General features: G+C 37.5%; 1 pseudogene; it reads left to right on the top strand.

Annotated features, from left to right (window-relative positions):
• LOC100453236 (ankyrin repeat domain-containing protein 18A-like) overlaps positions 1-12,417 on the top strand; it is a 31,014-nt pseudogene extending 18,597 nt beyond the window's left edge.
• The last annotated feature ends 1,318 nt before the right edge of the window (positions 12,418-13,735 follow it).

Below are 13,735 nucleotides of genomic sequence, written 5' to 3'. Positions count from 1 at the left end.
GGTATTGATGGTATGTATCTCAAAATAATAAGAGCCATTTTTGACAAACCCACAGCCAATACCATACTGAATGGGCAAAAACTGGAAGCATTCCCTTTGAAAACTGGCACAAGACAGGGATGCTCTCTCTCACCACTCCTATTCAACATAGTGTTGGAAGTTCTGGCCAGGGCAATCAGGAAGGAGAAAGAAATAAAGGGTATTCAATTAGGAAAAGAGGAAGTCAAATTATCCCTGTTTGCAGATGACATGATTGTATATCTAGAAAACCCCATCATCTCAGCCCAAAATCTCCTTAAGCTGATAAGCAACTTCAGCAAAGTCTCAGGATACAAAATCAATGTATAAAAATCACAAGCATTCTTATACACCAATAACAGACAAACAGAGAGCCAAATCATGAGTGAACTCCCATTCACAATTGCTTCAAATAGAATAAAATACCTAGGAATCCAACTTACAAGGGATGTGAAGGATCTCTTCAAGGAGAACTACAAACCACTGCTCAACGAAATAAAAGAGGATACAAACAAATGGAAGAACATTCCATGCTCATGGATAGGGAGAATCAATATCGTGAAAATGTCCATACTGCCCAAGGTAATTTATAGATTCAATGCCATCCCCATCAAGCTACCAATGACTTTCTTCACAGAATTGGAAAAAACTACTTTAAATTTCATATGGAACCAAAAAAGAGCCTGCATTGCCAAGTCATTCCTAAGCCAAAACAACAAAGCTGGAGACATCACGCTACCTGACTTCAAACTATATACTACAAGGCTACAGTAACCAAAACAGCATGGTACTGGTACCAAAACAGAGATATAGACCAACGGAACAGAACAGAGCCCTCAGAAATAATACCACACATCTACAACTATCTGATCTTTAACAAACCTGACAAAAACAAGAAATGGGGAAAGGATTCCCTATTTAACAAATGGTGCTGGGAAAACTGGCTAGCCATATGTAGAAAGCTGAAACTGGATCCCTTCCTTACACTTTATACAAAAATTAATTCAAGATGGATTAAAGACTTAAATGTTAGACCTAAAACCATAAAAACCCTAGAAGAAAACCTAGGCAATACCATTCAGGACATAGGCATGGGCAAGGACTTTATGACTAAAACACCAAAAGCAATGGCAACAAAAGCCAAAATTGACAAACGGGATCTAATTAAACTCAAGAGCTTCTGCACAGCAAAAGAAACTACCATCAGAGTGAACAGGCAACCTACAGAATGGCAGAAGATTTTTGCAATCTACTTATCTGACAAAGGGCTATTATCCAGAATCTACAAAGAACTCAAACAAATTTACAAGAAAAAAACAACCCCATCAACAGGTGGGCGAAGGATATGAACAGACACTTCTCAAAAGACGACATTTATGCAGCCAACAGACACAGGAAAAAATTGCTCATCATCACTGGCCATCAGAGAAATGCAAATCAAAACCACAATGAGATACCATCTCACACCAGTTAGAATCATTAAAAAGTCAGGAAAACAACAGGTGCAGGAGAATCATTAAAAAGTCAGGAAACAGGTGCAGGAAACAACAGGAAGTCAGGAAACAACAGGTGCAGGAGAGGATGTGGAGAAATAGGAACGCTTTTACACTGTTGGTGGGACTGTAAACTAGTTCAACCATTGTGGAAGACAGTGTGGTGATTCCTCAGGGATCTAGAACTAGAAATACCATTTGACCCAGACATCCCATTATTGGGTATATACCCAAAGGATTATAAATCATGCTGCTATATAGACACATGCACATGTATGTTTATTGTGGCACTATTCACAATAGCAGAGACTTGGAACCAACTCAAATGTCCAACAATGATAGACTGGATTAAGAAAATGTGGCACATATACACCATGGAATACTATGCAGTCACAAAAAATGATGAGTTCCTGTGCTTTGTAGGGACATGGATGAAGCTGGAAACCATCATTCTCAGCAAACTATTGCAAGGACAAAAGACCAAACACCACATGTTCTCACTCATAGGTGGGAAATGAACAATGAGAACACTTGGACACAGGAAGGGGAACATCACACACTGGGGCCTGTTGTGGGGTGGGGGGAGAGGGGAGGGATAGCATTAGGAGATAGACCTAATGTAAATGACAAGTTAATGGGTGCAGCACATAAACATGGCACATGTATACAAATGTAACAAATCTGCACGTTGTGCACTTGTACCCTAGAACTTAAGTCTAATAATAATAAAAAGGACACCTCAGTGAACTTTGTAGAGTTTATGAGCAGTTCAAATTTACTAGTACAAAAAAAGTATATAGGAGTGGTTGATAATGAGGTAAAAATAGCTTATAGTTATTATTTATTATGTTCAGTATGTGCCAGTGAAGGCAAGCTTAGCAAAGACTTTGTTGTTGTTGTTGCTGTTTTACCTATGTCTAGAAACGAGTTCAATTAAAAGACTTTTAATAGTATAGAAATGAGTAGATCTTACCCTGTAGGCCAGGGGAAACTTCTCAGGTAGAATACTTTTGGCTGCAAATACCAGAAGACCTAACTAACAGTGGCCAAAACCATAAGAACCAGACTTGTTTTGATTGTCCAGTGATATAATTGGGTCCCACTTGTTCCTCTTTCAGCTGTGATGTTGGCAGTATCTTGTCCATTTCTCCTTTCATGGGTGGCTACTTAGCAACAGCTCCAAACATCATGTTCTCACAAGGGCTGCTGCTCTTCACATGTGTCTATTAAATTGGGAGAAAACTCAGAAGTATGCAGGGGACTTTTTGTAATTTTTTTTTTTTTTGAGATGGAGTCTCGTTCTGTCATCAGGCTGGAGGGCAATGGCATGATCTAGGCCCACTGCACCCTCCACCTCCCAGGTTCAAGCGAGTCTCCTGCCTCAACCTCCCAAGTAGCTGAGACTACAGGCACGTGCCACCACACCCAGCTAATTTTTGTATTTTTAGTAGAGACGGGGTTTCACCATGTTGGCCAGGATGATCTTGATCTCTTAAAGTCGTGATCTGCCCACCTCGGCCTCCCAAAGTGCTGGGATTACAGGCATGAGCCACCGTGCCCAGCCCTTTTTGTAATATTTTATTGGCTGGGTCACACCACATGCTGATTCCTAAACCAGGCACTGGGAAAGCAAATGTGATTAGCTTAGAATAATCATCTCTCTTTTGAAGATGGGGAGGGGTATTGGAATAATAAATATCCAGATAGATTTGTGTTTCTCCAGCAAGAGACAATAAGGAACTGCTCTTAGATAGGAGCCAGCAGTGTTTGGTCTAGAAATTCATTGGAAAATCGTGAGCAGGGGAGGCATTAGATTTGAGAATTAGGGCATTCTGTTCAGGGATTGGCACGGTTTTTCTGTAAAAGGCCAAGTAGGAAATATTTTAGCCCATGTGGTCTCTCTCTCTCTCTTTTTTGTTTTCAAGAATGATTTAAGCAGCTGAAGGCCATGTGGTCTCTGTTGTAGCTACTCAACCCTGCCATTGTAGTGTGAAAGCAGTCATAGGTAGCATGTCAGTGAGTAGGCCCGACTGTACTCTCATAAAACTTTATTGAGAAAAAACATATGGTAGGCAGGATTTGGCCTGTGGTCTATAGTGTGCTGACCCCTTATGTAGAGGATCGATGGAGGATAGATGTCACCTGAGAGTATATAGTTATTATTTACTAGGTATTATGTTCATGAGATGCCATCCACCTTTAAATTTGTGGTGATGAGCACAAGCTTCTAAAAAATGGATAGGATTTAGGGTAAGCATGCAGAGTGAGTGAAACTTTGCCAGATAAGGAGGCAGAGGGATGAAATTTTGCGGAAGGAATATCTAACAAGCTAGCATGTTTTACAGAAACAACAGCTATGAAGCCTGCAAATTTGTAAAAAGGAGAAGAAGGTGCAAAAGGTAAGACACTTATGTGTCTCTACTCTTAACCATGTAAAGCGACTGGGAGACAAGGGAAGCTTCAGCCGTAATTAATGCTATAGTTTCCTTGTCATAATTCCATGGAGTACATAAGTCTTATTACAAGGTTTTCACCCACCCATGATAAAATAAAATGATGGAGCTCCAGTTTATTCATTTGAAAATATTGGTGTTGCCAGGGATGGTAGCTCCTGCCTGTAATCCCAGCAGTGTTGGAGGCTGAGACAGAAGGATCCCTTGAGGCCAGGAGGTCCAGCAGCCTGGGCAACATAGCGAGACCCCATGTCTATTTTTTTTTTAAATGTAGCTGGGAGTGGTGTTCTGCACTTGTAATCCCAGCTACTTGGGAGGCTGAAGCAGGAGAACTGCTTGAGCCTAGAAGTTTGAGGCTGCAGTTAGCTATGATAGCAACATTACACTGTAGCCTGGGTGGCAGAGTGAGACCCCACCTCTGATAAAAAATCAAGTCAAATAAGATAACATAAAATAAAATGTTGGTCTTTTTCTTGGAATTATGCTTTTTAAATTTGTTTTGCTTTTTAAACAATTTAAGAAATGACAATAGTAGTTGGTTTATATAAGGCTTTCAGAAACTGGCTTCTGCCCAAATCTCCATCTGCAGCCCCTTCTCTGTCTGCTCTTTTTTTCTGGCATGACTGAGCTGCTGGTAATGCCCCCATCACCATCCCTCTCATGTAGACAAATATACTCTGGGAGGCTTCTCTCCCTCTCTTGCCGCTGCCTGGCATGTGCTACCTTTCCTGCCCTCTGCCTCCTTTAATCTGGTGAACCTCACTGTCTAAGTCTCAGCTCAGGCACGGTCTCCAGACCATCTTGATGGCTTTTATTCCCATTCTTTAAACCCCAGTACCTACCACTTAGCAGGAACTCCATAAATATTTAGTAAAATAAAGACTGTTTATATGAAGATGATTGCTACAGTCTAGCAGCAAAGGGGATAGACATGCAAAGACATCATGTGCAGTTCAGATGGTGGAGTGACACTAGAAAACTTGAAAAAGTACTAAGGGATCCCCAAGGAAGGAGATGCCTGTGTATGTGGAGAAAGCGCCAGATTCAAGGAGGACTTCACATAGCATTCCGAGCCTTTTTTCTTTTTCTGTTTTTGGAAACAAGTTCTTACTCTGTCACCCAGGGTGGAGTGCAATGTCATGATTGAGACTCGCTGCAAACTCAAACTCCTGGGCTTAAGGGATCCTCTCGCCTCAACCTCTTGAGCGGCTGGGACTACGGGCACACACCACCATGCCTGGCAAATTTTCTGTAGAGTCAGTGTTTCACTATGGTCTCCAGGCTGCTCTTAAACTCTTGGCTTCAAGCAGTTCTCCCTCCTGGGCCTTCCAAAGTGCTGGGATTACAGGTGTGAGCCACTGTGCCCAGCCTACATTCAGAGTCTTAAAACATGAAAGTAAATTTGTCAGAATAGTAGAGGAAAACATTTCAGATGTAAAAATCAGGATATACACTAATAAACGTAAAATGGTAACAAAATTTTGCAAATTATTAGTAAATAACTCACTTAGCATGTTGTTGAAAAGATACTATTATGAAGTAGAGAATAAAGTATTACTTCATATGTTTTTACTATATTTTTAAATTTTGCTTTGTTTCCAGCTGTTTTATTTATGTTGGGTGGAATAATTTGTGGGTGACCCTGAGACCTTTGTATGGCTTGAACCTGCTGGTATCCAGTGTCTCCCCAAGTGGTCTGTTGAAGTTTTAGATAATTAGAAGTATTTCTTAAAAATGTAAATATTCCAATAAACATGAAGCTTCATTTAAACTCTCCATTTATAAAATAAAAGTATATGTTATTTTGTATCTATTTTTATAAAGACTGTAGTCTTTAACTGTTCTAAGTCCTTCATTTTAACTAAACATATGGATTTGTCTGCAGAACACGACTTAAAAGTGGCTTCAGAGGAAAAGCAAGAAACACTTGAAAGAAGTGAAAATAAACAGCCACAGGTATGTAACAATTTAAATTTCTGGTTTAATATTAGTTGATTGGTTTTTCTTTAATAACATAGCATAGTCCAAAAGAAGTGACCTTTTAGACTATCCTTTTAGAATCCAACAGATCATAATTTCATATTTAATTTTAAAACATTTTAGCTAGTTATAAAATTTAAAATATCCTTACAGTCTACAGTAACTCATAGCTATCTGTACCCTTGGAATTGAAGCCAGAAATTTCCAGAAATCTCTTTGCTCTTTTATTTTGATAACCTTCTTCATGATAAAGAAAGTAACATCAAAAATTGAGTTGTATTACTAAGCAAGAGAAATTATGAACAATTTAACAGTGATGGCCACTGAGTTCAACTCATGTTAAAGGAGTCATCATTGCTAGTGGTTCAAACTCTGCAGTTTTATGTTGCCAGTCACCAGTGCTGAGGTTAAAGACTTCTGTTTTTTGGTCTCTGGTTGCCTTCAGTGTCTATGTTTAGGGAGAGAATGGGGTCATAAAATCAACCCAACTGCCTATTAAGAGAATTATGACTTCTAGAATGGGACTTTGGTATCAGGGTACAAACAATAACTTTCTTATTTTAGCATAAATAGTAAATGTTATTAAAATCTTTTAATCCACCATCACTAGTAGGACTTAGAATATATTAGAACTGGATATAAGCAGATAATCTATCTAGATAACACTCATATTACCATATAGCATTTGAAGTAGAATCTAAAAATTTTCTTCTCTTTCTGATTGGTGTTCATTTTGGCTTCTAATAATTTAGCATTTGCCTACTCTCCAGTTAATCTTCAGAAATATGAATTTACTGTAGGGGTTCACTATTTATGGTATGCTGAGGTCAAAATCCTTTAAAGAGAGAAAGCCTTTAGAATACTACATGTCATCTGTGAGCCTATTTCTAGCAGATTTAATTCATAATGAATTAAGTTTAGTCCAAACTAACAGTGAGAGTTAAGCTTGCTGGTTCATGTTTTTCTCCTATGTTAAGCCGAGGCAAATTATTTTTTACTTCTTAATTATAATCCAGTAACTTAGGGGTAGCAAAACATAGATTAAGTTTTACAGTTAAATTTTAATTATTTTCTATTTTATGTTCATACCTAATTCAGAATAAAGTTAATAAAGCAAATTAATTTTCTACTTTTGCACCTGCAAAAAAAGTCTCAAGAACCACAACTGAGTAAGAATTGTGATAAAGAGGGTTTATCTGTATACTCAGGAGTTCCTTTAAAATTCATTACAAGAAAGTTCAACTGAAGATTGGTGAAGGTTTTGAAAAATCCAAAATTATTGTTTGTCCTGAGGAAGAGCTCTTACATAGTAACTCTAAAGATGGACAAAATTAAAGGGAGTGCATGAATCATATCCCTGATGGTGAGGAAGCAGATGCACCTGGAGTGTCTAACTCTGTAGTATTCCAGGCATTGCCTGAACAAGGAGGAGCACATCACAAACCTGTCTTTTCATTGCATGTATACTCTGGGTCCCTCAAACACACCTGCCAGTCATCTTCTAAGCTTTATACAAATGAAAATAAATCAGACTGTAAAAATTATAACTAACCAGACATGCAGCCTGTTTCTCAGAGATGAAGAGAATTGTTGTAATGATACAGAAACTGAAAAATTAAGGAACCCAGTAGTGATGGTTGAAATGAAAGAGGACAAAGAGTTTGATATGCAAATGACCAAAAAAACCCAAAATACCATTAATTGGAAATTAGGCATTAGATATTGGCCTCAGTCTAGAGATCCAAAAAGTCTTTTTGATTTGTGTTTTGCTTACTCCAAAGAAATGATGCATGTGATACAGATAGAAATCTACAGTATTTCTGCTGTTACAGACACTTACAAAAACAAAAATCCAATACAGTGCTTGTTCCACAAGCCATATGGAACTTAGAAGCTCTTCTAAAGCTTAGAAGATGACTGGTAAGTATGTTTCAGGGAGCCACATATGACAGTCCCACTGCTAATAGCTATAAAAGCATGAAACCTGCATGAGAAAATGTGAGTTATTCTCCAGCCCATAGTGACAGAACATCAAAAGCATATTTAGAAGAAGACTTACAGCAAGATATGCAAAGCCTTAGGAATAAGGTGGGCATGTTACAAGCAGAGTGCCTGGCTTTCAAGAAAGGAAGTTCAACTATAAAAAGAAAGAGGTTCACTTGCTACTTCTCTTTTTTATAAATTATCTGGTTCATTCTGGTTTTCTACTCAAGAAAATCTCATGTGTGTAGTCACAGTGGGGTTAGCTAAATGTGTAATTATTGTCAAAGTAGATTAGTGCTGCTATCTAAATGACAGTTCTGGAAAACAATCTCATAATCTTTGTTCATTAGTCAACCTAAGTCTCACTATCAGTCTTCCAAACTGGGAAAATAATTTAGCCATATACCATGTGACCTTCTGAATCAACTAAACATAAAGAAAATTGCTAAAGAAATAAGCTCTAGATTCTTCTTACTGTATTCATTTAAAGATGAATTACATTTATTTAAATGATAAAATGGTAACACAATGGGAGGGAAACAATGACTGAGAAGAGACATGAAAATGTATCTAGCCTTGAGAGTTGCAACAGATATTATCAGCCAAAGACGTCTGTTTAATGTGCTTTCATGCATGCAAGTTTATTTGTTTGACTCAAGCTGTTTAAACTTATAATTCCATCATGGACTGTACAGACAAGCCCCACAGGGTCGGTGGGTTTTTCTCCCCGTGTGCGGAGACAAGAGATTGTAGAAATAAAGACACAAGACAAAGAGATAAAAGAAAAGACAGCTGGGCCCGGGGGACCACTACCACCAAGACGTGGACACCAGTAGTGGCCCCGAATGTCTGGCTGCTCTGTTATTTATTGGATACAAAGCAAAAGGGGCAGGGTAAAGAGTGTGAGTCACCTCCAATGATAGGTAAGTTCACGTGGGTCATGTGTCCACTGGACAGGGGGCCCTTCCCTGCCTGGCAGCCAAGGCAGAGAGAGAGAGAGGGAGAGAGACAGCTTACACCATTATTTCTGCATATCAGAGACTTTTGGTATTTTCACTAATTTTGCTACTGTTATCTAAAAGGTAGAGCCAGGTGTACAGGATGGAACATGAAAGCAGCCTAGGAGCATGACCACTGAAGCACAGCATCACAGGAAGGTGGTTAGGCCTCCGGATAACTGCAGGCAGGCCTGACTGATGTCAGGCCCTCCACAAGAGGTGGAGGAGTAGAGTCTTCCCTAAACTCCCCCTGGGGAAAGGGAGACTCCCTTTCCCAGTCTGCTAAGTAGCGGGTGTTTTTCCTTGACACTGACGCTACTGCTAGACCATGGTCTGCTTGGCAACGGGCGTCTTCCCAGATGCTGGCGTTACCACTAGACCAAGGAGCCCTCTGGTGGCCGTGTCCAGGCATAACAGAAGGCTCGCACTCTTGTCTTCTGGTCACTTCTCACCATGTGCCCTCAGCTCCTATCTCTGTATGGCCTGGTTTTTCCTAAGTTATGATTATAGAGCGAGGATTATTATAATATTGGAATAAAGAGTAATTGCTACAAACTAATGATTAATGATATTCATATATAATCATGTCTATGATCTAGATCTAGTATAACTCCTGTTGTTTTATATATTTGATTATACTGGAACAGCTCGTGCCCTCGGTCTCTTGCCTTGACACCTGGATGGCTTGCCGCCCACAATGGCCATTTTAAATATTTTTGGAAACAAATATGTATACTTTTGCATATTTTAAAAAAATCACCACTCTCCAATGTTTCTGTTGAATCACACTTTTACATTATGTTGTTTAATAAAATATGGTAAGTTTTGACATGTATGATTTTATCATAAGTAGCATAACTCCTCAGCCAAAAATTTATCATTTGACTCTATAGTAGAAAGCTGAGTTCTGTACATTGTGTTCTAAAGATAGACAAAAATCTAGAGATTTTCTTCTTTCAAAGTAAAAGCAGATGAGGCCTCCTGCCATTCTCTGAGGCATTAAATTGCTTTGCCAAAGTCACACTTTTAATTTATCTAATTTGATATATTTATCTGGTAATTCATGTAATTCAGCAATATGTAATTGTATCTTCCCTTTTGGTGCCATGAAATGCTAGGTAGTGCCACCTTAGGAGCTTTTGGGTGAATTACTTAACATTTCTTGGTTTTACTTCCATTATCAAGTAGATAATGGGGCTAGAGTGGACAACTATACTGTATATCTTCCAGCTGTAAACTGTTATGGTAGTTGAATGTAAACTTGGGGAATATCTCATTTTCCAGCATTCTGTACTAGCAACTCAGCAGTTTCACTCCACTCCTTGTGTTGTGGTAAACTTTGGTTCTTCTATTTCAGTGAGCACCTTCACTTTTTTGATATCCCAGGATCCAAATGAAAATATAAGGATAAAAGGCAGTGGGGAAAGTAATAGCTTAGTGCAGAAAAGGGAAAGCTTCTTTTCTGTTTCTGAAGTTCCACAAGATCACATCCTCTCAATCTGGCTATTTCATGGAGAATCCAAGTGACAAAGACAAAAGACACATTTTATGTCTGTGTTTTTTTGTTTCTCTGTTTTTTGTATTGATATATTTACACTACAGAAGTAACTGTGATCTTGTAGAGAACTAGAAGTAGAGTCAGAAGCCCTGGGAAAATCCTTCAGCTCATTTATATTTTTAACTTCTCTTTTTAAGAATTGTGATAACTAAATAAATTCATCAATGTATGTATGTAGAAGTGCTTAGTACAATGTCTAGATTTATGATTTAGTAAAAGAAATTCTTATAACTGTCTAAAAAAATGTTGAGTCAAATCACAATAGAATATTATCAGGGAAACAGAACTTTTAAAACTTTGAGAAACTTTATCTGTCCAAATACACATGGAGGTAAAGCTCTTACTATATGGTGGTATCTGGGTTAGATATCAGAGTATAAATTCAATTTCCTTTTTCCAATATTTTAATTTAGTCAAATTTGTTAATATTTTACTTTATGCTTTGAGTTTGTTGTAATTCAGAGAAAGGCTTTTCCAATTCTGATAGTCTTAAAAATTCTCTAGTGTCTATGTGTGTGTGTTTAGTTTTATGGATTCATTGACTTCAAATAAATTTTTGAACTTTTTGAAATTTATGCTCTTTAAGGTTCAAGGTTTTGCTTCAACTTTTTCTCCGGTTGGAAATCCACTTACAGAAACTTTTAATTGCACGAATGTACAGGTTGTTCTTTCACTTCAGAGATAACCATGATATGTTATTTTATTGAGTGCTAGCTGAAAATTTCTTTTGTTTTATTTAGGATTTTTAAAGCTATGGAAAAAAGAAGGATGTGATATATACAAATTGCATGTTGAAGGGAGATATTGCCACATTCAGTTATATGCAATAAAAAATGACAATCTCAAAAAGGAAAAGGAATATATTCAGGAAATTAAAAGTATTAGAGAAATAAATGCTAACTTTGAAAAGAGTGCAAGACTCAATGAGGAAATGATAACAAAAACGATGCCCCAGTATTGTCAACAGCTTAATGACCTCAAAGCTGAGAATACAAGGCTGAATTCAAAATTGGAGAAGGAAAAACACCACACAGATGGACTGGAAGCTGAAGTTGAATTCCTCCATTCTAGACTGGCTGCTGATATAAATGAGCACAATGAAAGTGTAGAAACAAAAGACCTAGAACTTGTTTTACAGAGAGCACATAATTTTTCTGTACATAAAAAAAATAAGTTCTACTATTTCTCAACTAAAAGATAAAAATGAGTTGCTTACTTAACAATTTTCTAAAGCTCGGATGAAGTTCAGTACCTTAAAAGGTAAGCTCCATGAGATAGGAGATGCTCTCGGGGAAAAGCCATTGGCTTTAGAAAGTGTACACATGGACCAAAGGCAAGCACAGCATCGAATAAAGGAAATGGAGCAGATGCATCCAAATGAGGAAGCTAAAGGAGTCAATCCACCGGAAAGCACAACTGTGTAAAGGAGAGACTAAGTCAACTAGTGTGAAAGTCTCTTGCTTAAACGACAACTAGAGAGTGTTCATAAGGAAGGCAATGATAAATAGATAGTAATTAATATCCAAGGAGGCTGTCTTGAGAGTGGAAAGAAAGATCTTCTAGAAGAGAAAAATAAGAAATTAATGAATGAATATAATTCTATAGAAGAAAAACTGTTTCAGTATGTAAAAGAAGAAGCAAAAGGAGAAGTAAGTATGAAGAAAGATAAATATTTTTAACCTTCCAGAAAGAAAATTTAAACATTTCATTGTGGCTATATGTTGAATCTAGTTCAATATAAAAATAAATAGATGAAAATGTATTTACCATACTGTATAATTCCATTTACACGAAACATCCAGAAAAGACATGTACAGGGACAGAAAGAAGATGAATGTTTATGTAGGGCTGGGGCTGGAAATGGGTCGTGACTGCTGATGGGCATGAGGGATTGTCCTGGAGTGATGAAAATGTTCTGAAGCTGGATTGTAAAGATGGCTGCAAGACTAGTAAATTTACTAAAAATCCTTGAACTGTATGTTAAAACAGATAAATTCTGTAGTATGTAAATCATATTTTAACAAAGCTGTTTTAATAAAAAACCAAAAAAAGATGTGTTTACTGTGTCAGCTTTGAAACATACCTTGTTTCCAGGAAATAAAAGGTAGAGCTGACAGATGCTTTCCTTTGAGTAAAGACATTATGTCACCTATGAAATTTTAGTAGCTACAGAGTAATGTTCATAAGGTATGTAGTCTTATGCTGCTGAAATAATAAATTTAATATCTCTATGTTGCCACATTTTAAGACCATAATGAAGCAGATAAATGGAGATGCTTGTACCTGAAATAAGTATTTTGAAATTAAGATTCAATTAAGTGAGCCACTTTGACACTTAATTCTAGATTTCCCAGATGAACTGAAGTGTGTTGCTGTGTCTTGTGGTGCTTTTCCTTCGGTGGCTGTTTCATGTATTTTAGTTGGTATAACTTTAGTCGGTATAACTTTAGTCGGTAAAACTTTAGTTGGTAAAACTTTAGTTGGTAAAACTTTAGTTGGTATAACTTTAGTTGGTATAACTTTAGTTGGTAAAACTTTAGTTGGTATAACTTTAGTTGGTGTAACTTTATTTTGATTCACATCAATGTGACTGAAGTCTGAAAATATGTCAGTCTCACATGTATTTTTCTGACCACTTAATATTTTAAAGACATCTACTTGTTATAAAATCACAATTTGGAATAAATGTGGTAAATTTTAGCAAAAAAATTTTGATTTAATGTTCCCACTGGTAGGTATTTATAATTTACTTTGAATATTTTTATTAATAATTAGCTCATAATTTATATTTTAAGTCTCAATGACTATCAGTTGGATATAACTTTGCCCAGTAGAAAGACACTTGTAGCTGTCTGTGCTTTGTGAGTTTGACGTTGACTCCCCTTTTTCAGACTGATGAGGGGCGGCAGAGTTCACGGAGAGTGGGAATGAAGTGAGTACGGGACAGAGTTGTAGGGGCTGAGGTCAGGGAAGGAGGTAGAGGCCATGTTACCTAGGGCCTTGAAGGCCGTTGAAATTTTACTTTTATTCTGAGATAGGAATCTGTCGGAAGGATTTGAACAGGCGACTGAATGTGTGAGGAAGTCAGGTTGAGTTGAGGGTCTGAGATGAACGAATAGTGCGCTGAATCCATCTGTCATGTAAAAGAATTCCAATTTGGCAGGAAGATAACACATCCTGTGTTCCTCACTGAATTCGGTAATAAAGGAGAATGTGTACATATGAGGAAAAGAAAGCCAGTCTATGTGTGTG

The sequence above is a fragment of the Pongo abelii genome, chromosome 4 (assembly GCF_028885655.2).
Source record: "Pongo abelii isolate AG06213 chromosome 4, NHGRI_mPonAbe1-v2.0_pri, whole genome shotgun sequence".
NCBI lineage: Eukaryota > Metazoa > Chordata > Mammalia > Primates > Hominidae > Pongo > Pongo abelii.
Note: the sequence above shows the minus strand (reverse complement) of the source record. Positions and strands in the feature narration are given on the sequence as shown.